This window comes from Canis aureus, chromosome 31 (genome assembly GCF_053574225.1).
Source record: "Canis aureus isolate CA01 chromosome 31, VMU_Caureus_v.1.0, whole genome shotgun sequence".
Classification (NCBI taxonomy): Eukaryota; Metazoa; Chordata; class Mammalia; order Carnivora; family Canidae; genus Canis; species Canis aureus.
Window position 1 is genome coordinate 20800963 of NC_135641.1, and position 9157 is coordinate 20810119.

The 9157-nt window shown below is 43.2% G+C and overlaps 1 protein-coding gene across 4 annotated transcripts in view; it reads right to left on the reverse strand.

Annotated features, from left to right (window-relative positions):
• The window catches only part of MCF2L2 (MCF.2 cell line derived transforming sequence-like 2), a 236259-nt gene that overhangs the window by 59122 nt on the left and 167980 nt on the right, over nucleotides 1-9157 (reverse strand). The window lies entirely within an intron of this gene.

Genomic DNA, 9157 nt, shown 5'->3' on the forward strand with positions numbered 1-9157 from the left:
GCCATGGACCCTCCCACATTGTTATTGTCCTCCCAGACTTTTGGTTATGCTCAAGCCCGTGTTGCCAATAGTTTACACACTTGTCACCTGCGTGTTTCCCAGACACCTCATCACCTCAGGTTGAAACAGAACTCATTAGACAGGAGTAGCAGGTGTATCAGCGGAACTGTCACTTCCTGGGTCTCTAAAGCACAGCCATCATTTCAAACTTCTCCCTACTATTATTGCTTATATAACCAATCTGTTGCCAAGCCTCATCATTTCATCTCTCAACATGCTCTTGGAGTCACTGCTTATTCTCCATTTCTGGTGCAGCCAGGAGAAAGAAAGCAAGCCCTCCCCTCCTCTCATTTGGAATACTTTGGTGCACTCCTGGAAGCTCCCTGGCCTCCCACCAAACTATTTTGCAGACTACCAGTCTATGCCATTTCTAAAGATGCATTTCCATCATGCCATCATTCTCCCTATTCTGAAACTTAAAATAGCTTCCAATTGCCCACAATTCCCAACGTTCCTTCCAGAATTGCGACTCTCAATTTATGTGATAAGAATCTACTTGAGGAGCTTGTTCTGAAGGGAAATCCAGACCTATAGATCCAGAGCAGGGAGTAATAAGTGGGAGTTATGGCTGGAATCTATAATTTGCACAAGCACCCCAGACAACCTAATCCAGATGTTCTGCTGTTCAAACAAGTAACACTGATCTGACTCACTCCTTTTAGCTACCTCCTGCCTCCCCCCACTCACCTTTACTTACTTAGGCCAGTGTTATTATTTTACACTCCTGTTCAAATCTAATCATTCTTGAAAACTCAGTTCCAATTCTCTCTTTTCCATGAAAACTCTAACAGCTTTGAATGAAATTGGTACCATAGTCTTACCCTTACTCCCCAGACAAAAACCATTAGATCCCTTTACAAAACATTTATTGGTTATAGGCACCATTATAGGCACTTGAGCTCAAGAAACGCACCATAATCCCAGACCTTAGTTCATAGTCTAGTGGCAGAAACAAGAAAATCAGTGACTCCAGTACAGTGTGATAAGGTACCAGGTAGTCAGAGGAGTTAGATGCAGAGGAAAAGCTGAAATTAAGCCAAGGGTAGCAGGAGACATTGCCAATTTTGAGTTGAGTGAAGTTTAAGCTGAGTTTTAAAAGGAAAGGAAGCAAGGGGAAACGTTTGAAATAAGTACATCCAAGGGTGAGGGGAACAGAACAGAGGAGAATATAGAGACGAGACTCTTATGCTCTACCAGTACTTGTAAATTCTTTGGTGGGGCTGGGCCAACAGTCTAGTAGCTTCATAAAATGCCAGAAGCAAATTTAACCTTAATGACCATTCAATTTACCTTATCTTGCAGATGAAAAAAAAAAAAAAAAAAAAGTCCAGAGCCACAGTGAGTTGCTAAAGATCCTTGCCTTTGGCAAAGCCGATGTTCTTCACACTGTTATGTTTCCCCTCTTTGCCTATGTTTGGAGTGCATCCATAGTCCTATTTGCTGGTTACTAAATAAAACAAAAATTAAAATGTAACTGGTATGATATTATAAAAACCCTGGGCTTCAGGTATTAGTTTTTAAAGTTATTTCTATATCAAATATACAGGGTGACCTTGAGCAAGTCCCTTTCTTTCCCGGGGTGCCCATTTCCTTATGTGTCAAAAGGCCAAATTAGATAAGCCTAAGTATCTGTGCTGGCTCTCAATGATAATTTTCTAAATATATTACCATTTATAATAAAATGTATGATGGGGTCTTTGGTCTAATCACACCTTGCTTTTTATTTCTCACAAGACTCTCTATTCCTTCACATCCTCAATGAACTAAATACCAAATGTGTAACTGCAAAGTGCCCCAGAACAGCAAGGAGAAGGGGAATCAGCATGGGCTGGAGATGTCCTGGAGAAGGTGGAATCTGAGCTGTCCTCTGTAAGAGATAAGGGGGAGACAGCAGGGGGTCCAGGAAGAAGGAAACATGAGTGGGGTCTGGCAGGAGCCATGCTGCTGGGGCAGGGGCTGGATGGACACCCAGGGAGGCAGGGGCTGGATGGGCACTCAGGGAGGCAGGGGCATCCCAGATGGAGGAGTAGTCTGTCCTGCCAGGCTACAGTGTAGACTTGATGCAGGAGCCCAAGGGAAGGTATGGGAGACTCATTCGGCCAGCAGAGCAGACAAGGCTCCAGGAGCCCGTGCCATTAAGCACAGAAGAGGCCCGAGGGCTCGGACTTAGGAAAAGATGCTCTTACTTCTACATCCTTCTTTTGTTTCAATGAGGTGTTCCGTAATTATGCAATAAATTCTCAGAAATGTAAATGGTAGCAACATGAATGCTACAGACTCACGCAATGATCATGTTGGAACCAAAGATATTTTAGGTATCAAGAAAAGGTCTGATTAATACAAATACTTCCTTGGTTCTTGGAAGGCTAAAAGTTGAGACGTCTGCTCTGTTGCTGATGTGCCATCTGTCCCCTCCCTTCTTTTGTATCTCAGTTTCTATATTTTGCTGTATGTCAATTGGATTTGACCTCATTCCTTATTCTGATGTGTTTAGAGTCAACTACCTCAAATTCTTTTTGGAAGAGGATGGGGCATAAATAAATTATTATTAAAGTTTATCTAGATGGATGCTGGTTTTTCAATATCATGTAATAAATAATGACTAAGTAATTTCATGCATACTGCACTTCTTAAAAGAGGGATTGATTATAAGCCAAATTTCATTAATACTAATTCATTCAAGTTAACTATCCTGCATTTATATAGCATTTTAGGGATTATAAAGTTTTTTTTTAATTGTGGTGAAATATACTAAAAATTTACATTTAAACAAGTTTTAAGCGTAAGATTCAGTAGCATTAAGTACATCCAGAATGTTGTGCAGCCATCACCAAAACTTCTGATATTCCAAACTAAAACCCTGTATCCAAAAAAAATAAATAAATAAAAATAAAAATAAAAATAAAACCCTGTATCCATTAAATACTAGCTCTCCATTTCTCCCTTCCTCCCCCCAGTCCATGGTCATCTCTATTCCACTTTCTAAACGTCTCTAAGAGTCGGGCTATTCTGGGAGCCTCGTTTAAGTGGAATCATACAAAGTCTGTCCTTTTTGTGTCTGGGTTATTTCGCTTAGCACAGTGTTTCAAAGTTCATCCATGTTGTAGTGTGGGTTAGAATCTCATTCCTGTTGAAGGCTGAATATCTTCAGTTGTCTGCATATACTACATTTTGCTTATTCTTTTGTCTGTTGATGTATACTTGGGTTGCTTTCACCTTTGGCTCTTGAGAATAATGCTGCTATGAACATTGGTATGCAAGTCTCTGTTTGAGTTTCTGCTTTCAATTCTTTGAGGTATATACTGAGAAGTAGAAATGCTAACTCATACGATAATTCTGTTTCTAACTTTTGGAAAAACCACCACAGTTTTTTTTTTTTTCCACCACAGTTTTCTACAGTGACTATACCACTTGACATTCCCACTAGCAATGCACCAGGGTTACAATTTCCACATCATTGTCAACATTTGCCATTTTCCATTTTTTAAAATAATCGTCAGCCTAATGAGTGTGAAGTAGCTGTTTTCTTAATGTGTGTGCATCACCTTCCTTGATCCATTCAACACCTGACAAAGAGCTCCTCCAGGGCATCTGTCCTGTTTTATTTATCCTTGTCTGCATGCCTTATGAGTAGGTAAATTCTCAATAAATGTTTATTGAATGGATAAATGGCAGGCTAAGGAACAGACATCAATTCTGTGAGCAAGAGTAGGTACTAATTGTTATTCTTATTTCACAGAAGAGGAAATTGGGACTCAGAGCATTAAGTGACCTGATTGAGGTCAAGTTGCTGGCTAGGCACTGCTACTGAGGTCAAGTTCAGGCCCTCTAGCTCTAAAACCAGTGATGAAAACTGATGTGCCAAGGGTGAATGTCAGTCCACTGAAATAGTACCCAATATTCTGACTCTGTAGCTTAGCTCCGTAAACGACAGGACCTACACAGTGGTGACACAGGTACGCAGGTTATGGAGAAAAAAGGTCTGGCTCAGGCCATCATCTGATTTATATGTAGGATTGAAAGGCTCTGTCTCAAATCTCAGAGCCATGGTGCATAGGTACATCTGGAATCCAAACATAATAAGACATCCTGTGGGTTATTTCTGCTACACCAAGGAGATTCCTGAAATACTGCTGATAGGAAAAACGATTACTTCAATCCATGGGAAAGGGAATTACCGGTGCTAACTCCAACAGGAATATCCATATAACTCAATAATTTTTGGCAAAGAAAAAAAACCTGAGACTGCTAATAAGCTTCCACCTCATGCAAACAAAGAGAAATCAATTGCAAAAAAAAAAGAGATTCCCAAAGGTAAAATACACTTGTACAAAATAAATTAAAAAGATCAAACAACACTGAGAGACACTGCTTTCTCCACCCTACATACCTCTTTTGCAGACCCATTTGTATCTGTATCTACTCAGCAGATATCATCACATTATTCTATTAATTCCTTTCCTCCCAAGAGGGCTTATTTATTTATTTATTGATCTGATATGATAGAAATATATTTCTCAGAGTTATTGCTCTCTCTTTCCAGTATTCCTTAGCCCTATACGTGCAGGGTCAAACGGGTGTTGACATTGGGCTTTCTGACCTTATACTGTCAGACCAACCAAGATTGATTTCATGAAATGTATGTTGTTTCAGATCATATGATTTATCAAGGACTTTAGATCTCGCCTTTTAGAAGTGTTGTTATAAGAAAAATCTTGGTATAACAAAACCATTTTTTTTTTTTTTTTTTTTTTTTGTGATAGTCACACAAAGAGAGAGAGAGAGGCAGAGACACAGGCAGAGGGAGAAGCAGGCTCCATGCACCGGGAGCCCGACGTGGGATTCGATCCCGAGGCTCCAAGATCGCGCCCTGGGCCAAAGGCAGGCGCTAAACCACTGCACCACCCAGGGATCCCAACAAAACCATTTCTAACTCTTAATTAGTGGTCCACTTATTTTAAGTAATACTCACAATAAAAATCCCGGGTAGGCTTACAACTGTCTTGTTATAATTGTTTTGAATGGGATTTGAATCACATATACTCCACAATGAGCACTTAGTAATGATTTACTAAGAAAAGAGTCATAGAGAATGATATTCTAGTTGTCCCTTAAATATCAGCACAACCAAACTTAACTAAGTACAAAATTTCTAACACAAATGACTGTGTCTGGGCCAGGCATGCATCCCCGTACCATAGCCAATAACTATTTCCTGAACATTTCCATGCTCTGTAATGTTACAGACGTACCACCCCATCACAGACCTAAGTCATTTTGCTCAGTTTCGATAGCTCTGGCAAGGCTGGTGCCAGTTGTCTTTTAAAATATAAGCAATAACCAGACGGCATTCAAGATTGTCCCTCACAAATGTCACTCATTTACTCAAGTTGGGTATGCCCTCCTGAGTAGGAGAGGGAGGTGGAGTGAGAAGCAGCTCCCTGGAACTTGCCAGAACCCCGCAGAGCCCTGGGGGGTGTGAAGCCTGTGTCAGATCTGCAGGTGGGAGGGGAGAAGAGATGATGCTGAGGAGTCATTGTCAGGGAGCCGTATCCAGTCACTGTCCCTGGGGCTGTTGGAGCACCCGCAGCATGGAGGGGAAGCCCCAGCCAGCCTCACTCCCACCCCCCAACCCTGAGAGGCTCACCCTCTCAGCTCTGCTGGGCCAAGGAGGGTCTCAGGAGCAGGGCCTGCCTCCAAGACTGTCCCCATCCCCATGGGGCCCCACTGGAGGGTTAGATGAGCACATCAGAAGAGCCCCTGTGTGTTGATGTGGAAGGAGAGGACCACGGGGTGTCGGGGGAGGGTCCCCAGGGTAGAGGAGGAAGGAAAGGAAGATGATGGGTTCTGAGAATGACCTGCAGGTAAGGGCCTCTGTGTGCCATCAGTTCCCTACAGCTTTCCGTTCTGGCCATACCTATGATGCTTTCACGCAGCTGCCAAGGTCCTGGAATTGAGGGAGGATGCCAAAGGATGCCAAACCACAGGCACAGAGGCGAGAGCCGGAGGAAAGGGACTAGTGTGCCTCCAGTGTCTGCTCTGGGCCTTGCCGGCTCCAAGGGAGAAGTACACAGGGGCCTTTGTCTGTGGCTGAAGCTTCTTGGAATGAGAGTCTGAACATTGGATGAATGTGGGCAGCGCTGAGCAAAACTTCAACTGGACCAGCAGTTAATACGGATTCACTCTGTGCAAGGCATTGGGGCAGGGCCTTCAAGGGAACTGGAGATGAGCAGGAGGGGTCTCCACCCTTAAGAGCTCTGGGGACTCTCAAGAGTAGGGACAACAGATCCACAGACAATCTCTACAGTGACAAAAGGCCACCGACTGTTACTGACAGGTCACCTGTTGGGCTGGGTCTCCTGGTGAGAAGGATTCTGGCCTCTGGGGCCTTCAAGTCCCACTCATTCACCAGTTCGCCAGCATGCATTTGGATATCCCATTTCACACATGCTCAGCTCAAGACTGATGAGACCCTCAAGTTGGCGGCCCAGGATCTAGGCTAGAAATGTCAGGCACCAAAGGCAATGGATGGGATCACCAAAGAGCAAGTATGGAGAGAAAAGAAACCTGGCAGGATTAGTGTGGGGTGGGAGGGGGCTGGCAGGCAGTAAGGGAGGAGGAGGCAGCCTAGGAGATGCTGTATTATTTTAACAGGTGATGCCATATTCACAGAAAATACTTTTCCAAAGATGTGAAAAAGAAACAAGCAGGTCCTTTCAGAGCGATGACAGATGCAGCACGAAGACCCCTCTGCTGGCTCTTCATGCAAGAGGGGCTTTCTGCAGCCTGGGGTGGTCCATGCAGCTGACCTGACCAGTGATCAGTACTCTGCACACGTGATTGCTGTTATATTCAGTCCTTACTGGATCCTTCTGGGGGGGAATAGCTGTGAGGTGCAGAGAAGTCAGGTCACTTGCCCAGATCCCGGGGTGGGTGGGGAGTGAGGTCAGGATATCACCCCATCTCTCTCGCAGCCCAGGTCTTGCAGGAACCTGGCTGGTTTTGGAACAGGTGGTTGATGGGGTGTCTGAATTCACAAAACAGTATCTGTACAGGGTCTGTGAGGAATGTTCTTATCTAGCAGAGCCCCAGAAGGTATACATTTAAGCTAAACGAGTCAAGGCTGGCACTATGTCTGTAGGCTTTAGCTGTGTTAGACACGAAGCCAGTCAGTTATCAAACCCATTGCTGCTTTTGCATTTCAGTCAACACTCAGCTCGTCTCTGGGTCTCTTCTGCTTCTCCCACCTCCCACGTTCTCTTGCATGTAGGTCTCAGTCTTTACCCATAACACATGCTAACGCCCTGATGCCCTGCCCGCAGGTTCTCTCTCCTACATCAGCTTCCCCTCTGCTCTATCTGGTCCCTTCTAAATATAACATGCAAATTGCAATTCTTCTCATTTTTCAAGTTAACCATCTTGATGGTACAGTACTTTTTCCAGTACTTTCCATAGTTCTCTAGTGCTCTGTGAAGCACATTTCTGAGAGAGAGAGAGAGAGAGAGAGAGAGAGATTTAAAGTCATTTATAAATCCACTTGTAGGGCACCTGTGTGGCTCAGACAGTTAAGAGGCTGCCTTTGGTTCAGGTCATGATCCTTGGGTCCTGGGATCGAGCCTCATGCCGGGCTCTCTGCTCAGCAGGGAGTCTGCTTCTCCCTCTCTCTCCCCACCCCTCTCTCTCAAATAAATAAATAAATAAATAAATAAATAAATAAAATCTTTAAATAAAATAAATCTAATCGTAGTGGTCTTTGTTCAAAAGCAGCTACTGTGGACACTGAGGACATGGCAGTGACACTGTCCTCCATGCTCTTCAAAGCAGCATCACCTATCATCTCATTTTATTTCCAACAAATTTCAGAATTTTCATACATTCCTTCCCAATAAAAGAAACGTGAGTACTTTGTTCTATACCATCAAGTCTAACATCCTCTTCCTCTCCCTGTGGGGTGGCATAGGGAACCAATCTGCAGCAAGAAATCTCCCCAGACGGGCCGAAGAGCCTCCTAGGCTGCTGCTATCTTCCCCGTGTGGTGGAGGGGGTGTGGGGAGCCAGAACAGCCCTTCTGGTTCACTCTGCTGGGCCTCTGTCTCCCCTCCCCTCCACATCCTCTCCCATCTCTGGACCACAGCTTGTAAATCCTCTTATCAACCTCCTGACTCATGAACTCTTACCAACCTCCTGACTCATGAAATCATTTATCTGTCTGCAGTGTCTATCTATAACTAGAATGATGTAAATATGTGAATTTTATATGTGTTTTTCAATGTTTCAGTCAGTCTGTATTTCTTGCAGGTACAGTCCTGAGTTCATGCATGTGGAACACATGTGGTGACACATGTGTATGTGGACCTGGTTCCAAATGACTGAAAGGAATATAATGGTAATTGAACATTTGCACATAAATAGAATATATACATATAACAAAGGGGCAGGGGGGAGGGATTGTATGTGGAACCACCATCAGAGTTTTATTTCCCATAGATAAAGAAGGGAGGTGATTTGCACTGTACTCACTGAATTAGCTTATGTATAGGGATCGCTGTCGCTGACTCCCTTACAAATCACATTATATTAATACTTCTGTATGTGGTCTGACATGCATATGGCACTATGATCTACTAGCAATGATGAGCCATGTTCTCTATCAGTAATGTATGAAAAATTGATTGCATGGTTGAAAATATGGTGAAGGGCTTAAAGAAAGCAATTATGAAATGTCCTAAAAATCCAGTTTGAAATAACAAATACAGTGTTGTGTTTACAATTTCAAACCCTGATTTAGTAATCTACTTTTAACCCATTGCCTGTCTTATTGCTTTTACAATAAGAAACCCAGAGCTTTTATTTTACCGAAGTTTTTGGGTTAATTTTTTTGTTTTCTGTCATGTTCTGAAACATGTACAATTACAAGATCAGTCAAAATATCACCTGTTAAATGATAATGTTTGTTCTATTAGGAGACGGCTGGAACATCTGAGGGACAAGAAACAAACCCATAAAGGATTTATTCGTAATCACTTTGCTTATGAGAAATGTATATTCTCGTGATTTTGCCTGGTTCCGTGCATAAAGGATTCTGAAAGGGGGCAAA